This window comes from Rhineura floridana, chromosome 6, assembly GCF_030035675.1.
Source record: "Rhineura floridana isolate rRhiFlo1 chromosome 6, rRhiFlo1.hap2, whole genome shotgun sequence".
NCBI classification, from domain to species: Eukaryota; Metazoa; Chordata; class Lepidosauria; order Squamata; family Rhineuridae; genus Rhineura; species Rhineura floridana.
The window spans coordinates 158,221,700-158,244,402 of record NC_084485.1 but is presented as its reverse complement, the minus strand read 5'-3'; the positions used below and the strand labels follow the sequence as shown (position 1 = coordinate 158,244,402).

At 45.4% G+C, this 22,703-nt stretch overlaps 1 pseudogene; it reads left to right on the top strand.

The window, feature by feature from the left end:
- Positions 1-22,703, top strand: part of LOC133386895 (uncharacterized) — a 70,307-nt pseudogene that overhangs the window by 30,096 nt on the left and 17,508 nt on the right.

Sequence of the window (22,703 nt, the reverse complement as noted above, 5' to 3'; positions counted from 1 at the left end):
AAGGATTTCTTTGCTGCCTCTATTGCATCCGCAGAGTGCTGTCCCAGGAAGCTGTTCCAAGTGGTCCGAAGCCTGGTTGGTCCAGTTGCTCAGGAACCCTTGGAACATTCTAAGGCTTCCTGTGACAAATTGGCAAAGCACTTTGCTGATAAAGTCAAGCACCTGAAGAACTCGATTCCGTACGCTGTGTATGCAGTGGGGGATCCAGAGTTGACCAATTGCAGTCCGGTTCTGTGGGATCGGTTCCAGCCTCTCCCTTCTGAGGATGTGGACAAGGTGCTTTCAACGGTAAAGCCTACCACCTGTCTGGTTGATCCTTGCCCATCATGGTTTCTTATGAAATGTAGGGAGAAATTAGGCGAAGGGATCAGGGCGGTGGTAAATGCATCCTTGAAGGAGGGTGTTTTGCCACCAGCCCTCAAGGAGGCAATTATAAAACCTATTTTGAAAAAGGCCTCCTTGGATCCCAAAGTCTTGAACAACTTTCGCCCCGTTTCAAATCTGCCATTTTTGGGGAAGATCATTGAGCGAGTGGTGGCTGGCCAGTTGGCAGCACACTTGGATGAAACGGATTATTTGGATCCATACCAATCGGGTTTCAGGACTGGACATAGTACTGAAACAGCCTTGGTCGCTCTGGTGGATGATATGAGGAGGGCATTAGACGGGGGAGAATCCACCTTTCTTGTCCTCCTGGATCTCTCAGCGGCTTTTGATACCGTCGACCACGGTATCTTGTTGGATCGCCTAGAAGGATTGCGAATAGGAGTCACTGTTTTGCAGTGGTTCCGTTCCTTTCTCTCTGACAGGCATCAACAGGTGGCATTGGGAGATGAGGTTTCAGACCCTTGGCCCCTCACATGCGGAGTGCCACAGGGTTCTATCCTCTCTCCCATGCTATTTAACATCTATGTAAAGCCGCTGGGAGCTATCATCAGGAGTTTTGGGCTGCGATGTCATCAATATGCAGATGACACGCAGCTCTATCTCTCCTTTAAATCTTCACCAGAGATGGCTGTGGAGACCTTGTCCAAGTGCCTGGAATCCGTGAGTGGATGGATGGGAAGGAACAGACTGAAGCTCAATCCTGATAAGACCGAGGTGCTACTTGTGGGTGACAGAGGGAGGTTGGGTGCTGTTGACCTACAGTTTAATGGGGTGAGTTTACCCCTGAAAGATCAGGTCCGCAGCCTCGGGGTGGTTCTTGATTCCAAGCTGTCCATGGAGGCTCAGATTTCGGCAGTGAACCGGGCAGCTTGGTACCAATTACATCTCATACAGAGGCTGCAACACTACCTCCCTATTCATCAGCTCCCACTGGTGGTACACGCCCTGGTCACCTCTCGATTAGACTACTGCAATGCGCTCTACGTGGGGTTACCCTTGAAAACGGTCCGGAAACTACAACTGGTGCAGAATGCGGCGGCTCAGTTGCTTACAAACAGCCGCCGCCGTGATCACATCACGCCAGTATTATTTCACCTACATTGGCTGCCAGTTGTTTTCCGGGCCCAATTCAAGGTGTTGGTATTAACCTTTAAATCCCTATACGGTCTCGGCCCAGTTTATCTGAAGGAGCGCCTCCAGTACCACAAATTAAGCCGCCCAACCAGATCAGCCACACAGGGCCTTCTCTCAGTCCCACCAACGAAAACAGCTAGGTTGGTAGGGACTAGAGAGAGGGCATTTTCAGTGGCGGCCCCCACTCTCTGGAACTCCCTCCCATTCGATCTTCGCCATGCCCCTTCCCTGGATATATTTCGCTGGGCATTAAAAACTTGGCTTTTTGGACAGGCCTTCAGGAATTCCGGGGAGGGCTAACTTTTTTGGGATATTTTATTATCTATTGATCACGCTAACTGATTTCATGCTGCTGTGATTAATGATCGTACTGATTTTATTGTATTTTATCTGTATTGTATTGTAATTTACTGAATTTTAGTTTGTACGTCGCCTAGAGTGGCTTCAGCCAGATAGGCGACACAAAAATTAAATTTATATATATTTATATATAAGAAGTGCGGTTGTATTGTGCAACATTTGTGGGTGTAAAAGAGATGTGCTTGTGTAGGGTGTTCCCTCATAATGTGCTTCTCTCTTTTTTACCACAGAGGCATTAGCAATCCTTGTCTTTACAAGGACCTGAAATGCCCTGTCACAATGCTGCCCAAGAGCTACTGTTGAAACATGTTTGAAATGTTAGGGTAGCCAGGTCCAGTGAAGACATCCCATCCCATGGAAAGTAGAGCTACTGGCTTCAGCATCTTGCCTGTGCCCTGGAACTGTCTAGCTGACAGTAGCAGGCAGGTATTCCAGGCTCAGCTCAGAAGAATCGGTTAAAGTTATGACTCTGGCTGCCTCTCTCTTCCCCTGAAATGGCAGTGTTGTGGCAAACTCTCCATTCTGTCTCCGTTTTTCTAATAGGCTACTGGCTGGTCAGCACAGGAGAAGGAGCAAAGCAAAGGCAGCTTAGAAGAGGAGCAAAGCCGAGGATCAGCTAAGAGGTACAGCACCAAGACTCTTGCAGAACTTCTTGCCCATTTTGGGCAGTTTCATCACAAAGGTGTCTCTGGCAGAGACCCTGGTTCTCTGCAGGGCACTCTTCCTTCATTTCCTCTGTCTGCACAAGATCCCTCCTTTGTCTGATGGGCCTGCACTTGGGCCAGTGGTTTGTGAGCAGCCCTTGATGGATCTGGCCCATGTTGTTGCAGCAGCTGGCAAGCCTGCAATAGGCATGCACTCAGTGCTTGATATCTCAGGGTTAGCTCTGTCTGGTGTGTTCCAGTTATGTCCAACCTTTTCTTATCCCTGCAACACTGTCAGCTGATGAAGAATGCCATCTTTAATGTCAGGGCAGTGTGCCTCTGAGTACCCGTTGGGTGGGAGAGGGCTATTGCACTTACGGCCTACCTCTGGGCTTCCCATTCCCAGGGCTCTTACATTCTTATCTGGACAGTAACAACTTATACTACTCTGGGATTGTCCCTTAGAGATTCAGTAACCCACTTAAAATCTTGATGCTCTGTCATGGCTAATAATGTCCCAGTCGTAGTTTGAACCTGTTTCTTTTAATGGCAGGAATGTTGAGGCTGAAGTTAAGCACAGAGGAAAAGCATGCCGAGGATTCCCTCAGGAAAACAACCAGAGCAGAGCAGACTTTGCTGGAACAAGCAAAAATACATTTCCTGCAGGAGAAGCAGACTCACATTCAGCATTTGCAGGAGAAGTTGCAACAAGAAGAGGAAGAAGAAATCCAGATGCTCCATCAGCAGAAAAAGGATGCCCTCCAGTGAGTCCAGTCCACACTGCAGCTCCTTTTCTTCTCTCCCCGCTTCTGCAGATGCCTGCGTAGGATTCTGTTAAGTGGGTCAGAAGCCTTTTGAAGAGATGCTAGTCTGTGGGGTGTCTTGGTAGCTAGCCAGAATCTGGTGCTTTTCAGGCACCTCCCCAGTGCAAGGGGAGGAGTCTCTGTGACACTGAGCTTGGGACTCCAGGCTCCCAACAAACATTTTTCACGGAGGCTGCCTAGTTGGAATTTAGCAGGAAATACATTAGCTCCTGGAAATGACTTGCTGACTACAGAAAGTTATATATTGCTCTTGTTGGTGTTTATGAAAATGGGTTTGCTATGCCTGTTCATCATTTGTGCTTAGTATAGTATACTAAGTTGACACATTGGCAACTGCCTCTCTTGCACTGCATGATCTTTCGGCCTCGCTCTTTATGACACAACCCCCTTGTTCTCTCTGTACGTCTTTCCTCTGATTTACTATAGTAACTGGCAAAGTGGGCTCTGGATCTTGAAAGCTTCTGCTGCAATACATATGCTTAGTCTTTCAATTGCCACTTCACTGAACCTTTGGAGACCTTTTCAATACCTCCAGAGTGCAGTATGAGATTTGGTACAATCCCTGCCCCATCTGCTTTCTCAGGAGGGGGGAGGGTTGGAGCTTGTCTGTGTCACACTGTGCTTGTGAAATGCTCAGAGCACCTTCAAAATGGAGCGCAGCACAAGCAAGCCCCAGTTGTCGTCCTGAGTTTGGAGCTGCCAGGGGCAGGGGGAATGTGGCAGACAGAACATCCAAGCTGGGAAGGAGTATTGGGACTTGGCAGAGAGGACAGGGGCATCCACCCTTTGATTGATTGACTGTATTTATTTATTAAAACATTTATATCTCACCCTTCTAGTGCAAAGTATCAGGGCATTCAAAATTTGGTTCATGGAAACAATGTAAAGCATTCAACCAAGGGGACAGGATCAGCAATTACAACTAAGCATAAAAACATTTATTTGCCACATACAACAAAAGGAAGAGAGAGAGGTTGGAATAGCAGGACAAAAAAATCAGCGAAAGATGCTCTGTGCGTGTGGAGAACTCTTAACAGGGGCATCTGTGGCAAAAGTGTAGAGAAAGATCCTCTGGAACTTAGTCAGAGCCACTGATGGGGCCTGAAGACCACTGCTTGTTTGGTTTCCATGGCTGACATTCTAGCAAAGGGGCTTCTTATGTTCTCATCTCTCCAAGCCTGGGTGGAACACTTTCTTCATCTGCAGCCCTCTTAAACCAGCAAGGTGTTAGCTGGAGCATCTCTGACTTCTAAGCAGACATCCAAATGGCAGAGCCAGAGTTGGAAATGAGAATGTTGAGGAAGCTTATTCCTAAACTTAGGGAAGGTTTCTTTTCTTTTATGGAATCTTCTGTAAATCCCCAGTAGCTTGAATCATTCTGAGATGTCGGTTGCTTGGAAAGTTGCCCAGCAGGTTGATCTTGCTTTTGCTGTGCACTACTAAGGTTGTCTTCCGGACCTTCATATTGCTTCCATTGCTGTAGGGAGATGGTTTCATTCCCATACCGCATTCTGCTTGTTTCTTAGGTCACTAAAAGCCGAGTTGGAGGCTGCTAGGCAGGAGGAAGAGTTGCGCTTGAGAGAGGAGGTTCAAGATGAACTCCTGAAACTCCAAACCCAGATCTATTCTGAAGCAGAGGCAGAGAAGGAGGAAATCAGGTACGAGGTTGGATGGGCAGGGTCTGTGAGTAGTGGCCTCTGCCACTACTGGAGGTGGAAGCTGGTGACTTTGGGAGTCCAGTGATCAGCCTTGTATTTAAAGGAGCTTTGTGTAATGTGTGCATCCTTCCTAGCCTGGGAAGCATTGGAGAATGTACAGCGTTTACACCTCTCTCTTAATACCACTGGAGGGGAAGTGGCTACCCAAGGTGGCCTTTGTATGAGACTGATGCCTTCGGAGTTATAAAAAGCCCCAAATGCTGCAACCTTTCCTCATAAGGGAGTCACTCCATCCTCTTGATCATTCTGGTTGCCCTCTTCTGAACCTTTTCCAACTCTAGAATATCCTTTTTGAGATGAGGCGACCAGAACTGTACACAGTATTCCAAATATGGCCGCACCATAGATTTATACAATGGCATTATGATATCGGCTGTTTTATTTTCAATACCTTTCCTAATTATCCCTAGCATGGAATTTGCCTTTCTCACAGCTGCCGCACACTGGGTCGACATTTTCATCGTGCTGTCCACTACAACCCCGAGGTCTCTCTCCTGGTCGGTCACCGCCAGTTCAGACCACATGAGCGTATATGTGAAATTCAGATTTTTTGCTCCAATATGCATAATTTTACACTTGTTTATATTGAATTGCATTTGCAAAGGTTGCAGCATTTGGGGCTTTTTAGTTTAGAGAAAAGGCGGGTCAGAGGAGACATGATAGAAGTGTATAAAATTATGCATGGCATTGAGAAAGTGGATACAGAAAAGTTCTTCTCCCTCTCTCATAATACTAGAACTCGTGGACATTCAAAGAAGCTGAATGTTGGAAGATTCAGGACAGACAAAAGGAAGTACTTCTTTACTCAGCGCATAGTTAAACGATGGAATTTGCTCCCACAAGATGCAGTAATGGCCACCAGCTTGGATGGCTTTAAAAGAAGATTAGACAAATTCATGGAGGACAGGGCTATCAATGGCTACTAGCCGTGATGGCTGTGCTCAGCCACCCTAGTCAGAGGCAGCATGCTTCTGAAAACCAGTTACTGGAAGCCTCAGGAGGGGAGAGTGTCCTTGCACTCGGGTCCTGCTTGTGGGCTTCTCCCAGGCACCTGGTTGGCCACTGTGAGAACAGGATGCTGGACAAAGTGGGCCACTGGCCTGATCCAGCAGGCTCTTCTTATGTTCTTATGTTCTTATATGCATAATTTTGCACTTGTTTATATTGAATTGCATTTGCCATTTTTCTGCCAATTCACTCAGTTTGGAGAGGTCTTTTTGGAGCTCTTCGCAATCCCTTTTTGTTTTAACAACCCTGAACAATTTAGTGTTGTCAGCAAACTTGGCCACTTCACTGCTCACTCCTAATTCTAGGTCATTAATGAACAAATTGAAAAGTACAGGTCCCAATACCGATCCTTGAGGGACTCCACTTTCTACAGCCCTCCTTTGGGAGAACTGTCCGTTTATTCCTACTCTCTTTCTGCTTCTTAACCAATTCCTTATCCACAAGAGGACCTCTCCTCTTATTCCATGACTGCTAAGCTTCCTCAGAAGTCTTTGGTGAGGTACCTTGTCAAACGCTTTTTGAAAGTCTAAGTACACTATGTCCACTGGATCACCTCTATCTATATGCTTGTTGACACTCTCAAAGAATTCTAGTAGGTTACTGAGACAGGACTTTCCCTTGCAAAAGCCATGCTGGCTCTTCTTCAGCAAGGCTTGTTCTTCTATGTGCTTAGTTAATCTAGCTTTAATAATACTTTCTACCAGTTTTCCAGGGACAGAAGTTAAGCTAACTGGCCTGTAATTTCCGGGATCCCCCCTGGATCCCTTTTAGAATATTGGCGTTACATTTGCCACTTTCCAGTCCTCAGGCACAGAGGAGGACCCGAGGGACAAGTTACATATTTTAGTTAGCAGATCAGCAATTTCACCTTTGAGTTCTTTAAAAACTCTCGGGTGGACGCCTGGTGATTTGTCAGTTTTTATATTGTCCATTAAGTCTAGAACTTCCTCTCTCGTTACCACTATTTGTCTCAGTTCCTCAGAATCCCTTCCTGCAAATGTTAGTTCAGGTTCAGGGATCTGCCCTATATCTTCCACTGTGAAGACAGATGCAAAGAATTCATTTAGCTTCTCTGCAATCTCCTTATCGTTCTTTAGTACACCTTTGACTCCCTTATCATCCAAGGGTCCAATCGCCTCCCTAGATGGTCTCCTGCTTTGAATGTATTTATAGAATTTTTTGTTGTTGGTTTTTATGTTCGTAGCAATGTGCTCCTCAAATTCTTTTTTAGCATCTCTTATTGCATTTCTTTTGCCAGAGTTTGTGTTCTTTTTTATTTTCTTCATTCGGACAAGACTTCCATTTTCTGAAGGAAGACTTTTTGCGTCTAAGAGCTTCCTTGACTTTGCTCGTTAACCATGCTGGCATCTTCTTGGCCCTGGCGGTACCTTTTCTGATCTGCGGTATGCACTCCAGTTGAGCTTCTAATATAGTGTTTTTAAACAACTTCCAAGCATTTTCGACTGATGTGATCCTCTGGACTTTGTTTTTCAGCTTTCTTTTTACCAATCTCCTCATTTTTGTGAAGTTTCCTCTTTTGAAGTCAAATGTGACCATGTTGGATTTTCTTGGCAATTGGCCATTTACATGTATGTTTAATTTAATAGCACTATGGTCACTGCTCCCAATCGGTTCAACAACACTTACATCTCGCACCAGGTCCCGGTCCCCACTGAGGATTAAGTCCAGGGTTGCCGTCCCTCTGGTTGGTTCCATGACCAACTGGTCTAGGGAATAGTCATTTAGAATATCTAGAAATTTTGCTTCTTTGTCATGACTGGAACACATATGCGGCCAGTCTATGTCTGGGTAGTTGAAGTCACCCATTACTACCACATTTCCTAGTTTGGATGCTTCCTCAGTTTCATATCTCATCTCAAGGTCTCCCTGAGCATTTTGATCAGGGGGACGATAGATCGTTCCCAGTATTAAATCCCTCCTGGGGCATGGTATCACCACCCACAACGATTCTGTGGAGGAGTCCGCCTCTTGTGGGGTTTCAAGCTTGCTGGATTCAATGCTTTCTTTCACGTACAGAGTGACTCTGCCACCAATACGTCCTTCCCTGTCCTTCCGATATAGTTTATAACCAGGGATAACCGTATCCCACTGGTCTTCTCCATTCCACCAGGTCTCCATTATGCTCTCTTTATCAGTGCTCTTCTCTAAGACCAAGCACTCCAGTTCTCCCATCTTGGTTCGGAGGCTCCTAGCATTAGCATACAGGCAGAGCTTGGAAAAGTTACTTTTTTGAACTACAACTCCCTTCAGCCCAATCCAGTGGCCATGCTGGCTGAGGCTGATGGGAGTTGTAGTTCAAAAAAGTAACTTTTCCAAGCTTTGCATACAGGCACTTGTAAGCAGTGTCTCTCTTCAAGTGTCTTTGGCACTTGTGTTTTGGCCTGTGGTAATTTTGCCCTTCTGAATTTAATTTTGCCCTTCTGCTCTCACAATGCCTACTTCTAGGCCTACCCCTTTTAAAATTTCATCATTTCTTTGGTCTTTTTCCCAGGGGGGAGGTTTATTCCGAACCGGACCTTCCTCAGTTCCTGTCGGATTTCCCCCCTCAGTCAGTTTAAAAGCTACTCTGCCAACTTTTTAATTTTAAGTGCCAGCAGTCTGGTTCCATTCTGGTTCAAGTGGAGCCCATCCCTTTTGTACAGGCCCGGCCTGTCCCAAAATGTTCCCCAGTGCCTAACAAATCCAAACCCTTCCACCCGACACCATTGTCTTATCCACGCATTGAGACTGCAAAGCTGGGCCTGTCTGGCTGGTCCTGTGCGTGGAACCGGTAGCATTTCAGAGAAAGCCACCTTGGAGGTCCTGGCTTTCAGCATCCTACCTAGCAACCTAAATTTTGCTTCCAGGACCTCACGGCTGCATTTCCCCATGTCATTGGTGCCAACGTGCACCTTGACCACTGACTCCTCCCCAGCACTGTCTACCAAACTATCTAAATGACAGGCGATATCCACAACCTTCTCACCAGGCAGGCAAAACACCTTGCGGTCTGCACGCCCATCACACACCCCACTGTCTATGTTCCTAATGATCGAATCACCCACTACAAGGATCCCTCCACCCCCTGGAGATATATCCTCGGCACGAGAGGATAGCTGCTCATCCCCCAAGGAATGGGTCCCTTCTAAGGGATCGTTTCCGTCTTCCTCAGCTGGATGCTTTCCTTCCCCGAGACCATCATTCTCCATGATAGCAGGACACAGCTATAACGTCCCTGAAGGCCTCCACACACCTCTCTGCCTCTCTCAGCTTTTCCAGGTCCGCCACCTTGGCCTCAAGGAAATGAAGTCGTTCCTGGAGAGCCAGGAGCTCATTGCACCGAGAGCACACCCACGACTTCTGTCCAACAGGCAGATAGTCGTACATGCTGCAGGCGGTGCAAAACACTGGAAAGCCCCCACACCCCTGCTGGCTTCTTACCTGCATAGTTTTGTTTAAGGTATTATTACATCAATGGGTTGAGGACTGCGGTTTAGTTGAGGTCAGGGAACAGACGGGCAGAGTGGGAGGCCCTGGCCTCCTCGCCCTGCTGCCGAACTCGCTCTGCTGCTTAACTCGCCTTGACGCTTGGTCAGCTGGGGCCTTGACGCTTGGTCAGCTGGGGGCTCCCTCTAGCTCGTGGAGCAGGCTCCCTCGCTAGGGTGCTCTGAATTTATATGCGTGGCTGATTATATTGAGGCTGATTGCTCAACTATCAGCTGGGGCTTACCTCTTTAGGATTATCTCAGGCTTCCTTCCTTTGAAGGCAGGAAGGCAGGCTTCCTTCCTTAGTGAGGGGGGGCTATTTAAGGACTTTTGTTTGTTTGTTGTTTTCCCACCTAGCACAGCCTGACCTTTCTTTAACCTAGGGAAACCGCTTGTGGTTGTGTTTAAGGAAGGCTAAAGCTGCCCTTTTTAGCAAAGACTGAGCTGACTCTCTCCCTGTATGTGTTGGTGGAGTTTCCTTTTTCCCCTTTTCTCCGACTGGAATTTAGCCTTGTTTACAGTGTCCCCTGAAGCTTTCCTGCTAGGGTGGTGTTGAAAACTAGCTTTCTATAGGCTTCCTTCTCCTAGGATCTGTCTCCTAAGATATAGGTTCTTCCAGGATTTGGCTCCTAGCTCAGGGTGACCTTAGGCTGCCCTTATTACTTATTGCTCTGAGCTGTTTTAATTCAATTAACGAATGAAATAAATGGGAGCTACTTACCCTCTGCTGCTTAACTCGCCTTGATGCTTCGTCAGCTGGGGCTCCCTCTAGCTCTTCCTCCTTATTTTGTAGACACTGCTTTCCTGTTCACTACTTCTTCTCTGTCTTTACATCTCACCACTGGGCTTCTCTCAGTGTCTGTTTTCCCAACCTCCATCCCAAATTCCAGCTGTATATCTACAACCAATTGGTCAGGTAACTTTCTACCTTTTTCCTTTTCCTTTTCCTTCCTTCCCCTTTATTTATTCATTTATTTGGGCAGGATGTGCAGAATTATGTAATTATGTGAAGTGACAGGCATTAACCTCTGTCACATCAAACCAGGTGCACTTTGTGTATTCTCATTGTATTCAATGAGCAATCATGGCAATAATTGAAATACTATTCTTAATCTGTCTTATGCTGAACATGTTAACTGACAGTCAGATACATTGTCTCCTACACCTCGTGGCATTGGTAACTAATTTCTTATGGTTTTGTTTGCCAGATTCTAGACTAAGTGTGAGCAAAAATTGATGCAGCGTCGCCAGCATGCTGAAGAACTGCTACAGCGGAAGCGCCGCTTAGATGCGGAAGAAGCAGAAATACGTCAAATAGAGAAACAAGCATTGGCTGCCTGGGACAAAGAGCTAAACAAAATAAAAGCAAACAGAAAGGGGGCAGGAGACCAGAAGTCTGCCCACAAAGGTGGTCTGATGAGCCTTTATCCATGACCCAGTCAGGTACATGTTGTTTAGTGTCTTGTGTTTCAAACATACATCAAGCTCCTTCTAAAACTTTTACATAGTTTAATTGAAAAAGGTGTTAAATCAAGGGTGGGGAAACTTTTCTGGCCAGTGGGCCAGACCTTAATTTTCCCACCCCTGGTGGGCCTAATTTGAGATGTGGATGGGGCTGCCCACCAGCCAGTCACCTTGACTACATAGTGATGTCAGGTGATGCTGTGCTTTAGAGCCCTGATTGTTGAGCCTTTAAATTACAGTGCAGAGCTCCTTGTAAGCCCTTTGTTAGCAACCCAACATTGCTCCTTAACTCTCCAGAAATTGGAGGTTTAAAAAGCATCATGGGATTGTTTGGAAACAGGCTTTCAAATAGCTCTGGGCTGCTCTTTAAACCTCCTGGTTTTTGTAGGTTCTCTTTGAGCAAGGTGTGCTCCATCAGTTGATTGACAGGTAGGAGCACACCTTGCTTCAGAAAAGGAACAATTAGGGGCTCACTTTAAGCTCCCAGTTGTTCTTTTGAAGCCCTGCCCATATGCAACCCATACCTGACATCTTATATGACATCAGGTATAGGATGGGTGGGTGTCACTTCCCCAAAATTTCCTAGCAGGCCAGGTTTGGTCCGCAGGCCAAAGGCTCCCTAAAAGGTAAAGGTAAAGGTGTCCCCGCACTTATAGTGCAAGTCATTTCCGACTCTTAGGGTGACGTCTTGCAACATTTACTAGGCAGACCATATATATGGGGTTGGATTGCCAGTCCTTTCCCCGGCCTTTCTTTACCCCCAGCATATGCCGGGTACTTATTTTACCGACCACGGATGGATGGAAGGCTGAGTAAACCTCGACCCCTTTTACCAGAGATTTGATTTCCTTTACCGGAGATTCGACTTCCTAAAGGCTCCCTACTCCTATGTTAAATAGACATAGAATATATAGGAGAAATCCTTTTGGCCTCCAACTTCATGGTAACAGTGTCACTATTTTCATGTTTCCTTTTAAAATCCACAATCTTTAAAATAATAATCTCAATTTAAAGGTTGCAGGTTTATTTTTTTTAAAAATCTAACACTGGGTAGTATAGTATTAGTGGCACGGACAAGAAGAATAGGGGATAAGAAATATGCATAAGCTATTTGTAAAAATAAATGTATGTTCAGTAGTAAATACATTGGCATATATTCAGTTAGAATGTTAAAGTAAACATAATTAAAAATTAAGCAAAGTAAATTTTTACAAGAATGTCCTTCACCATTTATATCTGTCCACTGATTTTCAAAGTGAAAATTAAAGCTCTCAGACTCTAACCTCTTTCATACATCATCAGACTTACGATGAATTCATCAAGAAGACTGAAGCAGAACTGAGCCAGGATCTGGAGGCAACACCTACAGCTAAACCTCAAATTAAAGCTCCATCTTCAGCTACTGAGGAACCAAAGATCAAGCCACCTCCACTTCATAGGTAATACAGGTGTCTTTCTAAGCTGCATGATACATCTTGGAAAATGTTTCTGTCCTTTCCAGACACCTAATATATATGCAAAGTTAAATATGTTTGTTTTCTTACACTGAGGCAGAGATCAAAATGCACTGGGAAATTTATTTATTTTTAAAAACACTCTAGCCAGGTAGCAAGTCTTTATCTTACGTGTAGACTATTTCTCTGTTTTTTCAGCATTTCCATCCTTCCTTTCTTTAAAAAAAATGCACAAAGGAAGTGTAAAAACAAAAGATCAAAATTTAATCAAAGCAAAACAGTACATTAAAACGTCAGTTAAAAAGACAAAATCAGTGCAGAAACCGTCAGAAAAGGTCAATTTCATGTAAGAATGACCTGCTGAAAAAGCAAGCCTTTGCTGCTCATTGATAAGTAAGCAATAGTAGGGCCAGGTTAACTTGTTTGGGTGGTGTGTTCTGCTGTTGTGGCATCACCACAAAAGCCTTGGCACTCATGCCCACTGTCCGTACTTCAGATGTGGGGGTGGAAACAGAGCAGACTCACTATCGTCTATCTCAAGTGTTCAGCAGATTCACATGGGTGCTGGCAGTTCTTAAGATATTCTGCTTTTTAAAACCTACAGTTTGAATTGAACCCAGGAACAAGTTAATGATCCTGTATTGTACAGATGATACAGGGTCATATGCAGCCAGTCACATTCTGAACTGATTGAAGCTTCCAAGTTATCTTCAAAGACCCACAGCAGTTCAGTGTAGAAATGGCCATGGCATGTGGCTGTGGCAAGGTCTGACTTCTCAAAGAAAAGCAACAGCTGGGGCAACAGCCAGAGTTGTCAAAAGTCATTGGTAGCTACTGCTACTTCCATCCAGGAGAAAGGCTTGGTCTAATAGCAGAACTGATTTCTGATGTGATGTGCAATCATAGCCAAAACAGGCTAAATCACCAGAACCCTCAGCCAACAATATTTTCCTTTTATCTGGAGTAAGTTTCATTTTGTTTACCTTCATCCATTCCATAACTCATACCAATTTAGAACTACTTGTGACCCATGGAGACTAAAAGCTCAAAGCAAAATGCGGATTGCATTCTAGCTCAAATCCCTGGTGACCTCCCCCAGCAGTTTGTTGTAGATGCTGGAAAGCGTGAGATGAATTGGATCTTTGTGATACGGTAAGCCAAAGGCCAAGGGGTGGAACAATGGTCTCCCAGCACCTACTTGCTGAGATTGAAGGAAGGGTCTAAGCCGCTTTAGAACAGCACCTCCTTATTGGTTCTTGTCAGACAATCCAGAAGAATGCTGTGGTCAATGGTATCAGATGCCACTGAGAGATCTAATAGAACCAACGGGATTGCACTCACCCTGTCCATCTCCTGGCGCAGGTCATCTGCTAGAGCAATCAAAGCAGTTTTAGTCCAGTCAGATACTAGATTGGAATGAATCTCAGTCTGTTTCAGCTAAGACTGCCCGGTGGATCACATGTTCAAAGACCTTGTCTAGATATGCTAAATTAGAAGCAGGATTATCATTAATAAAATTAGCAGGGTCAAGAGATGGCTTCTTTAGAAGGGGTGGCACAACAGCTTCTATAAACCTTTTCTTAAAGAGGTGGTGACTGAGGCCCTGTCTCCATTATACAGTCATGGCTTCCCCCAAAGAATCCTGGGAACTGTACTTTCATAAGGGCACTGAAAGTTGTTAGGAGACCCCTATTCCCCTCACCAAGCTACAATTCCAACAGTGGTTTAACAATCATAAGACCATAAGATCAGTCCCTCTTCCCAGGGATCTCTGGGAATTGTTGCTGTGGGAGGGAAGACTGAGCTCATTGCCTATAGATGGTCCACTTCAGCAGACAGAGGAAAACAGATGCACTGAGGAACAGTTTAACTCACTGATTAGTCACTTGCTGATTCCAGAACTAGGACTGGCAATATTCCCAGATGGGCTAGAGGAAACCTATGCCACATTCCTAATTTGCATATTTGTGCTTAAATATAGGGTTGTACTAAATGTTTTGCAATTTTTGCTCCCTCCCCTCCAGCTCATACAAATGTTTACCTTGTTTGCTCTACTGTTTCCCAGATCTATTGCTGCTTCCATGCCATGAGTATGTATGTGTTTCTAGCCTAGTCCAAATAGCTGGGAATCCTGTACTGAACATGATGACATCATGGCACCATGTAACCAATGTCAAAAAGCCAACTGAGAACAAAGACAATGGTTCCTGATTAGCATTACCCTCACTTTGAATGGGTACACATGTCAGCCCCCTTCCAGAGCAACCCTCCTCTCAAATAATAGAATCAAAGAGTTGGGAGTAACCATAAAGGTCATCTAGTCCAACCCTCTGCCGATGCAGGAAATCCACTGCTACAGCATCCCTGATAAGTGGCCAACCAGCCTCTGCTTTAACAACCTCTAACGAAGGAGAGTCCACCCTCTTCTATACGGTGGTCTGTTCCACTGTCAAACAGCTCATACCTTCAGGCAGCGCTTCTGAATGTTGAGTATAAATCTCTCCTGTTCTTGTAATATGAACCCACAGGCTCAGTGTACCTTCTGGAGTAGTCATGGGATGCATGTGTGCTTTTTTGCTGCTGACAAAAGTTGTCATTAAAAGCACTTCTCCCCTTTCATCTCCCACTGAAATATAAGTGTTGTAACAAGACTATAAAGCAGTAGTACAGGATGGCCCCACTCATACGGCGGGTTACGTTCCGGACCCCCGCTGTAAAGCGAAAAACGCTGTAAAGCGGAACCCATTGAATAGAATGGTGCGCGATGCCCGAAAACTGCCGTAAAAGCGGAACAAGTGCTGTATGAGTGGGGCTTTAGTCTAATTGCGTCTAATTGAGACCGCTGTGTTAGCGAATCGCTGTAAAGCGAAGCCCTGTAAAGCGGGGCCCTACTGTATGCCTGTGCAGTCAGGACTGCTGATCTTCTCTGCTACGGGGTAGTCAACATGGTGACCGCCGAATACTGTTGGATTCCAACTTCCATCAAGCCTAGTCAGCATGGCCCATGGACAGGGATTATTGGAGTTGAAGTCCAGGAACACCTGGAGGGCACCATGTTGGCTACCCCAGTCGCGATGGGACTGCAGTGTGGACTACAGTTCCCGGCAACTCCTGTTGTGACCTGTGCCTCTCACCTGAACAGGAGAGTTGTCCTTCCTGAGAGAGGAGGGGAAAGAGAGGCAGAGGTTAAGGGAGGATTATAGCTCAGCAGCAGGTCTGTGAGGGTTGGTAAAGCAGCATGGGGCCTGTGAAAACCGTTCCTGGGCCAAAGTGAAGATTCATGGCTGCACCAGTACTTACCCAGACCCACAGCTAACATTTATCCTGGATACAGATGCCAGTGGCTTGGTTCTAGCACAGGAATGGGGAATGTCTGGTCTACTTGCCTTGCCTGAGCTTCCAGTTTGGACTGCGGGGCTGTTTTCTCTAAACCATGTTTCCTGTCAATCAGGGTTTCACTCCTGCTTGGTTAGGCTTCATGTGCTAGTTCCTCCCGCAGGGAACTAGTGCACACTGCTGATTTCTGCAAAGAGCAGGATTGAATCCCTGGTCAATCCTGCTGTGTTTGGGAACTCTCTTGCGCAGCTGAACCCTTCAGAAAGCAAAATTGAACCTGATGGGCAGGGAGTTCAATCCTGCTGGCTATCTGCTCCTACTGGCCAACTTTGACAGGTGGGCAGGGCCATCCACCTGTCAGTCACTTGACATGATGTCAGATGATCAACAGGAAGGTGGTCTCACCCACCCACCTATCAAAGTTGGCCCATGGGGTGGGGGGAGATAAATGTCTGGCCCACCAGGCCAAAAGGTTTGTCCACCCAGGTTCTAGCACAACAAAATGGTGATAAGGGGAAAGAGTGGTTGCATATGCCAGCAGGGCTCTCAGTAAGTAGAAAGGAACTATTACACTATGAAGAAAGAGCAAAGTAAAGGTTGTAATGACCTTTACAAAGGGTTTTCAAGATTTCCTTCTGGGTAAACAACTCCTGCTAAGGATGGATCACAATTCAGTTTGATAGCGTTGTAATGTCCACAAACCACAGGGACAGCTGGTGCATTCTTGGAATGCCTGGCTCATTTCCAGAACCAGATTGTCTCTTCCAGGAAAACACACACATATGTAGATGATCTGTGAAGGTGACCATGCCTAGATGGTATTAACAAGAATTCTGGGGTGGTGAGAGAACAAATTGGTAATTTAATCACAACTCTGGCACCAACACCAAAAGAGAGGTAGGAAGTCAGGTACAGGATGACAGAACCACCAACCTAAAAGAAATCAAAATCATTGATCCAGTAATTTCATGACTAAGAAGCTGGAAGGAAAAGAGCCTGAAAGATTTTCCAGGAAAGGTACCATCTGACCTAGGACTGTTTTGGCAAAAAGAGGTTTAGTCTGAGTTACAGCTAGAGCAAAGACTCATTAGTCAGATGCTCAAATGCACAGGGAAGCGGGAATCTCCACGCACAAAGAGTGATCCCACAGGAATCAGTCCCCAAAATCTTGAAAGCATTAGACAGCAATTCTAGTAACATAGTAGTGAGGGGAAAACATATTTTGTTTATGTTCTGAGGAACTTCTTTGCAAACTGCAAATGCATTGAAAAGATCTTTTTGGTTTAGCTTCAGCACATAAGAAAATAAGAGAACCCTGCTGGATGGGTCAAAGGCCCGTCTAGTCCAGTATCCTGTTCTCACAGTGGCCAACCAGGTGCCCATGGAAAACCTGCAAAGACCTAACTAGATGAGATGTTCAGTAGTTAAATGCAATTAGTATGCATGTTTTTAATTTTAATTTTAAATTTTGCAAATACCAGCCACAGAGAAGCTTGATTGGCCTTGGGACCATGGAGGTGGGAAGCTTAACTCTTTCTCTCCCTGCTGCAAATTTCATTTCAAGGGAAGTAAGCACTGGTCCCAAGGGAAGTACAGCCGCAATCCTGTAGGCATTGTAGGAAATAGGCAACTTTGACATGCATGACTGTATTACAGCTGCCATTTACACATAGCTTTGTTACAGCAATGCACATTTAATCCATTCATACATCAATTTCTGAGCTAAGAGGCCAATCTGAGTCATCCTGTACACTAACTGCAAATTTATTCTCAAGTGCCTATCCTTATGTAATAAAAATGGCACCATCTGCGCAGAAGAGGGAGCTATCAGCAAGTTTGGGAGAACCCCAATGGTTGCAGAAGTTCAAAATCTTATGGGGAAAAACCACCTACAGTGTGTGTGTGGGAACACCCAAAAAGAGCCCTATGAGGACTAACGCACTCAATAGGAATGGATTGCTGACTGGCTGTGAAGGGGGAGGGGAACAGAAAATGGTGGGATGGGAAATGGAATGGAGTACCATGGAGGAAGAAATGGCTGGCTGGCTACAACCCCGAACAACAGTATATCACACTGCAACATTTTGTTGCAGACCCCACTTGTAAAAAACTATTTCTTTCTCGCCAGAGGAAAAAGGCATAATAGTAGATAACATGTGTCTTTGCATGCAGGTCCCAGTTTCAATCCTGGCATCTTCAGATAAAAAATTGATCTCTGGTAGCAGGGCTGGGATGGACAGACCACCACCTGAGACCTTGGACAGCTGTTGCCGCTCAGAGCAGGCAGCACCACATGGGCCAATGGTTTGATTCAATACAAGGTTGTTTCAATGCAGTCCTTGTGGCTCAAGGTTGAAAAATACCTGTAATAAGACTTAGCATGAACAGAACAAATTTCAGATGTTCAGATTATGGTGATCATTGCAACATCTCTGCAGAGTAGGCCAAGATTATTATTCCTATATTGTAGATGGGGAGACAGAGAAAGTATAGTTGCCACCCTGGGATCCTTTGGGAGGAAGGGTGGGATGTAAATGTAATAAATAAACATACAAATAATGGACTAAGTTTACCCTATTCAATTCAGAGCAAAGGTGAAATTTGAATCATAGACTTCCTGCAGCACAGAAGCGTTTAACATTTGTGAGACAGAATAGCCTTCTTGTTTCTCTAACAAAGCAAACTTCCTTTGCAAATACTACAAACAGAAAATTACAGATTGCAGAACTAGGCAATTTCACTAAAACAATAAATAAATAAATAAATAAATAAATAAATAAATACTGAAGTACATGTCCTATCCAAGGTCTGCAGCATATAAAACCAAAATGTTGTATGTTCACTGCTGAAGTTTGGAAGTGAAACTAGCACGGCAACATACAGATTGTACAAAGGCCCTTGACAGTTCACCTTTCCCTTCACTTGCTTACCTTAAAAACTTTCTTTGGCTCCTCCACGGGACATCTTTCTTTCTTTCTTCCTCTCCAAAGTCATCTTGGTTTACTCATTCTCCTTACTAGCAATTTTCCCACTCGGGGCCAGCTTTGTGCCCCTGGATGAAAACCCAGCTCACTGGCTCATGCCCAGGCAAACTGGATGGAACCACAGGAGCTTGGGGGGGAAGGGGCGATAGCTCTGGGAGAAAGCATGTACTTTGTATGCAGAAGGTCCCAGGTTCAACCCCTGGCATCTCTGGGTAGGGCTGGGAAAGGCTCCTGTCTGACACCTGGAGAGCTGCTGCCAGTCAGTGAAAAAAAGTACTGGGCTAGAATGACTGAAGGTATAAAGCAGCTTCTTTCGTTCCTAGTCGGGAGTCAGTCTCTCCAAGTGCTAGATACTGTACTGGGAATTAGCAACAGGGCATGACTATCTCCAGCATGTTCTGCTTGTGCATTTCCCAGAAACATCTGGCTGGCCATTGTGGGAAACAGAAGCAGAGGCTTTGCCCTCTGGAATAAACAGACTAGCGCTCAGGAGCAAAGTATAGTTTGGAACACAATAATCTGGGCCAACCTTGATTGTCAACAGATATAGCATGTCTAATTGCTTCAGACCCTTGTGGCTGCATCTGTTCTTTAATAAGAAGCATTACATAAATCTGAAAAGGAATAAGTAGCTGATTTATAGTCCTTTCCTTCCAGCTCATATAGTCCCTTCAGTGTAGTTTCCTCTGATGTTAAGAGGTGAGGTTCATTCAGACATGATGGGTCACATGCTCTGGAAAAAGAGATCAAGAAGCAGCACAGCCCTCCTCCCCTGCTGCTGCCTTCAGAACTGTGAGGTGCACCCACAGGTCAGAGTGCTGGTGGACTACATCCCTAAGCACACTTCAAAGGATACAGATCCTGGTTTGACCCAAGAGTTCGTGGGCGTGCAGAGATGCCTGCTACTGCAGGGTTGGGGAACCTGTGGCCTTCCAGATATTGTCACACTGCAACTTCCCTTATTCTGTCATTGGCTGTGCTGGCTGAGGCTGATAAAAGCTGGGGGCCAACAAGAGCTGGGGCCCACAGGTCCTCTACCCCTGTTCTAGGGAAACATTCTAGAACGGGAGTGGTTAATGTTGTCTCTGCTTTTGATTATGTTGGGTTATGTGAAAGTCTAACCGGTGGCAGCTCATTTACATGTGCAGGCTATCCCTTGATGCTTCAGCCAGTGAGAACTGATCATGCGTTCAGCATACTAGCCCTTCAGCAAAGCTTCAAGTGTGGGTTATGTTGTCTGGTTAGATCTGGGATCTCTTCTGTAACACTCAGTTTTAATCTGCGACTCTACTCTGCATCAGGGTTCTAGCCTGCTGTGTTAAATCTGGGGGCCAAGCGTAAACTGTAGCCCTGGAGATGGTTCTGCCTGCCATCCATAGGGTTGCCAGCACAGCCTTCATGCCCTGCCAGCAATGGAGAATGTGTACACAGAGTGCTGCAATCTCTCCCCCCACCCTCTCGCTGATGTGGCACAAAGCCTGCCGGGCCTGCCCACATTATAGCATTGTTGAAATGACTAGAATAGAATTAAACTTCGGATTATATAAATGCTCTGTATAAATTCTTGCACAGCACAGTTTCGAGGAAGTGCAGCCTTCAATCAGTGTGTGGGCAAGTGCTGTGGCAACGACGTGCTCACACACAGACTTGGCAGGCAAAGCCTATGTGGCTGACGGAAGGTTGGCCACACATCTCTGAGCAAGAGTTCAGGTTGCTCAATGGGTGGAGGAGCCACGCTTCAATGACAGAGCATTTTCTTGAACATGCAGAAGGTCCCAAATACAACTCCCAGTAGTTAATATGGTCTTATGGCAGGGCTGGGAGCAGGAAGGCAGGAGGGTTGGTAGCTACCATGCTGCTCATTACCTGGGGAGGCTGAATGGAGCGCCAGCAATTTCCCTATAAGGAGCATACATCTAAAGCATATGGCTTTACCCTGTACAGAGCTACAATTCCCAGCTCCACTAGCAAACTACAGTTCCCAGGATTCTTTGGGGAAGTCATGTGCTTTAAATGCCCTTTAAATTGCCAAGCCTCAAATCTCCATGACGTGTTAACATCATAACTGTATAAATTGAATAAGAACAGTTCTTTTAATATTGGGAAGCTTTTATCTACGTATAATGTACAGGTGCCTCAAGTAACTTCCTTAAATTACCTCTCCTCTCCCCTTAAAAACCCCAACAATGCTTACAGCCATAGTAAGATAGCTTCAGTATGATAAGGCTTACTGTGATCTTAAAAAAGCCAGCTCAGCATGAGGCAGTTTTGTATGTTCAAGCACCGGAGAGCAGCCAATTCCTTGGCAGAAATATGCGTGCACGTAACATTCTCAAAGAGATAAGGGAAATCAGCCCCATTCTGGCATGGTGGCATGCATCCCAGTGCAAATGCTGGTAAGAGGCAGCCATACAGAGGTGACTGAACGCCTTCACCTATCGTGCTGTCCTGCTTTCACACATGCTTTCACACATACATTCTCCACCTCAAGTCAAGCCAATCCAGACTATAGGCTAAAAGGGTACATACATACTGAGGGAACTATTCACAGAGCTCCATCTTACTCCATCATTCCTAATGGAGCTAACTGGTCCTGCTTTCTTTCATTTTAGTTGCTGTGTATGAAGGCTAATGTTCCAGCCCTCAAATCACTTACTCCACTGTGTTCCCAGGGAACAAAAGAGACAGAATGACAAGTCCTAAACACAATCTTCTTTTATTCTCCCCTATGATCAACACGCTCGCTCACTCGCTCGCCCTGCCTCCCTCCCTTGCTCCCTTCCCAGGAAGACAATTTAGTTCCCTCCCCAGGAAGACAAGTGCAAGAGTCTTTTTCAAAACCACTTCCTATAATTTCTGTACAATCTTTTAGAGTTATAATGACTAGCAACTGCTGCTGCGTAAAACAGCTCATTGCTGGCGCTGAGGAGGATACCGCTGCTGTGAAGAAGTTCACAGTGCTGGAAGGCTGGCTGACAGGCCAAAACAAAATAGCCCGGAGTGGGATTTGCTTATTTCAGGCAGGGCTGGACCAAAGTGACAAGGATAATTTCTCTTCCATGTCAGCTACCTTGAAATTGGCTGTTTTGTTTCAGCAGTTGGGGGGGATGGGTGAGATGGGATGAAGAGAAAGGCAGCAGCTGCCATTCGGTTTCCCTATGGAAGCCCTGTCCTCTGGTGCTTTTGTGGGTAATTCAGAACGACCGCTTCCTTTGCAGCTTATCGGAGGTCACCATGATAAATGGACAGCAGCTGAACATCTATAGGAAGAAACATACATTTTTACAGAGTGGGAAGATTGTTCTTCCAGCAGCTTATTGTATTTGAGGAGTGCAGTGTTAAATATCCCTTGAAGAAGGCTCATTAGACATAAAGTCACAGTGTGGCATTTCATGCACCCCTGTTTTAATGCATAATTACTAAGAAAAATATGTTTTACATTGGATTTTTTAAAAACATTAAAGGATTTTGCAAACCCCCCCCCAAAGGTGCTGTATTTCATGACTTAAAAGATGTCCTATGTCAGGTTTTGGGGGGCTGAGGGAGGGGGGAAAGGTTAGAAAAAAGGCAAGTAAGGGGTACTACAAGTATATAAGATTATACATGGTGTGGAAAAAATTAGGGAGAAGATTTTCTCCTTTTTTCATAATACTAGAACCCAGGGCCATCCAATGAAGCTGAATGTTCAAAGATTCAGGACAGACAAAAGAAAGTCCTTCTTCACATAGTTAAATTGTGGAATTTGCTCCCACAAGGGGTAGTGATGGCCACCAACTGGGATGGTTTTCAAAGAGGATTCACACAGGATAAGGCTACCAATAGCTCTGCCTCAGATCCTACCTTTGGCCCTCTGACCTTTATTCGCTTGTCCCTGTCTCTGACTCCCTTTCAGACCTGATGGCCA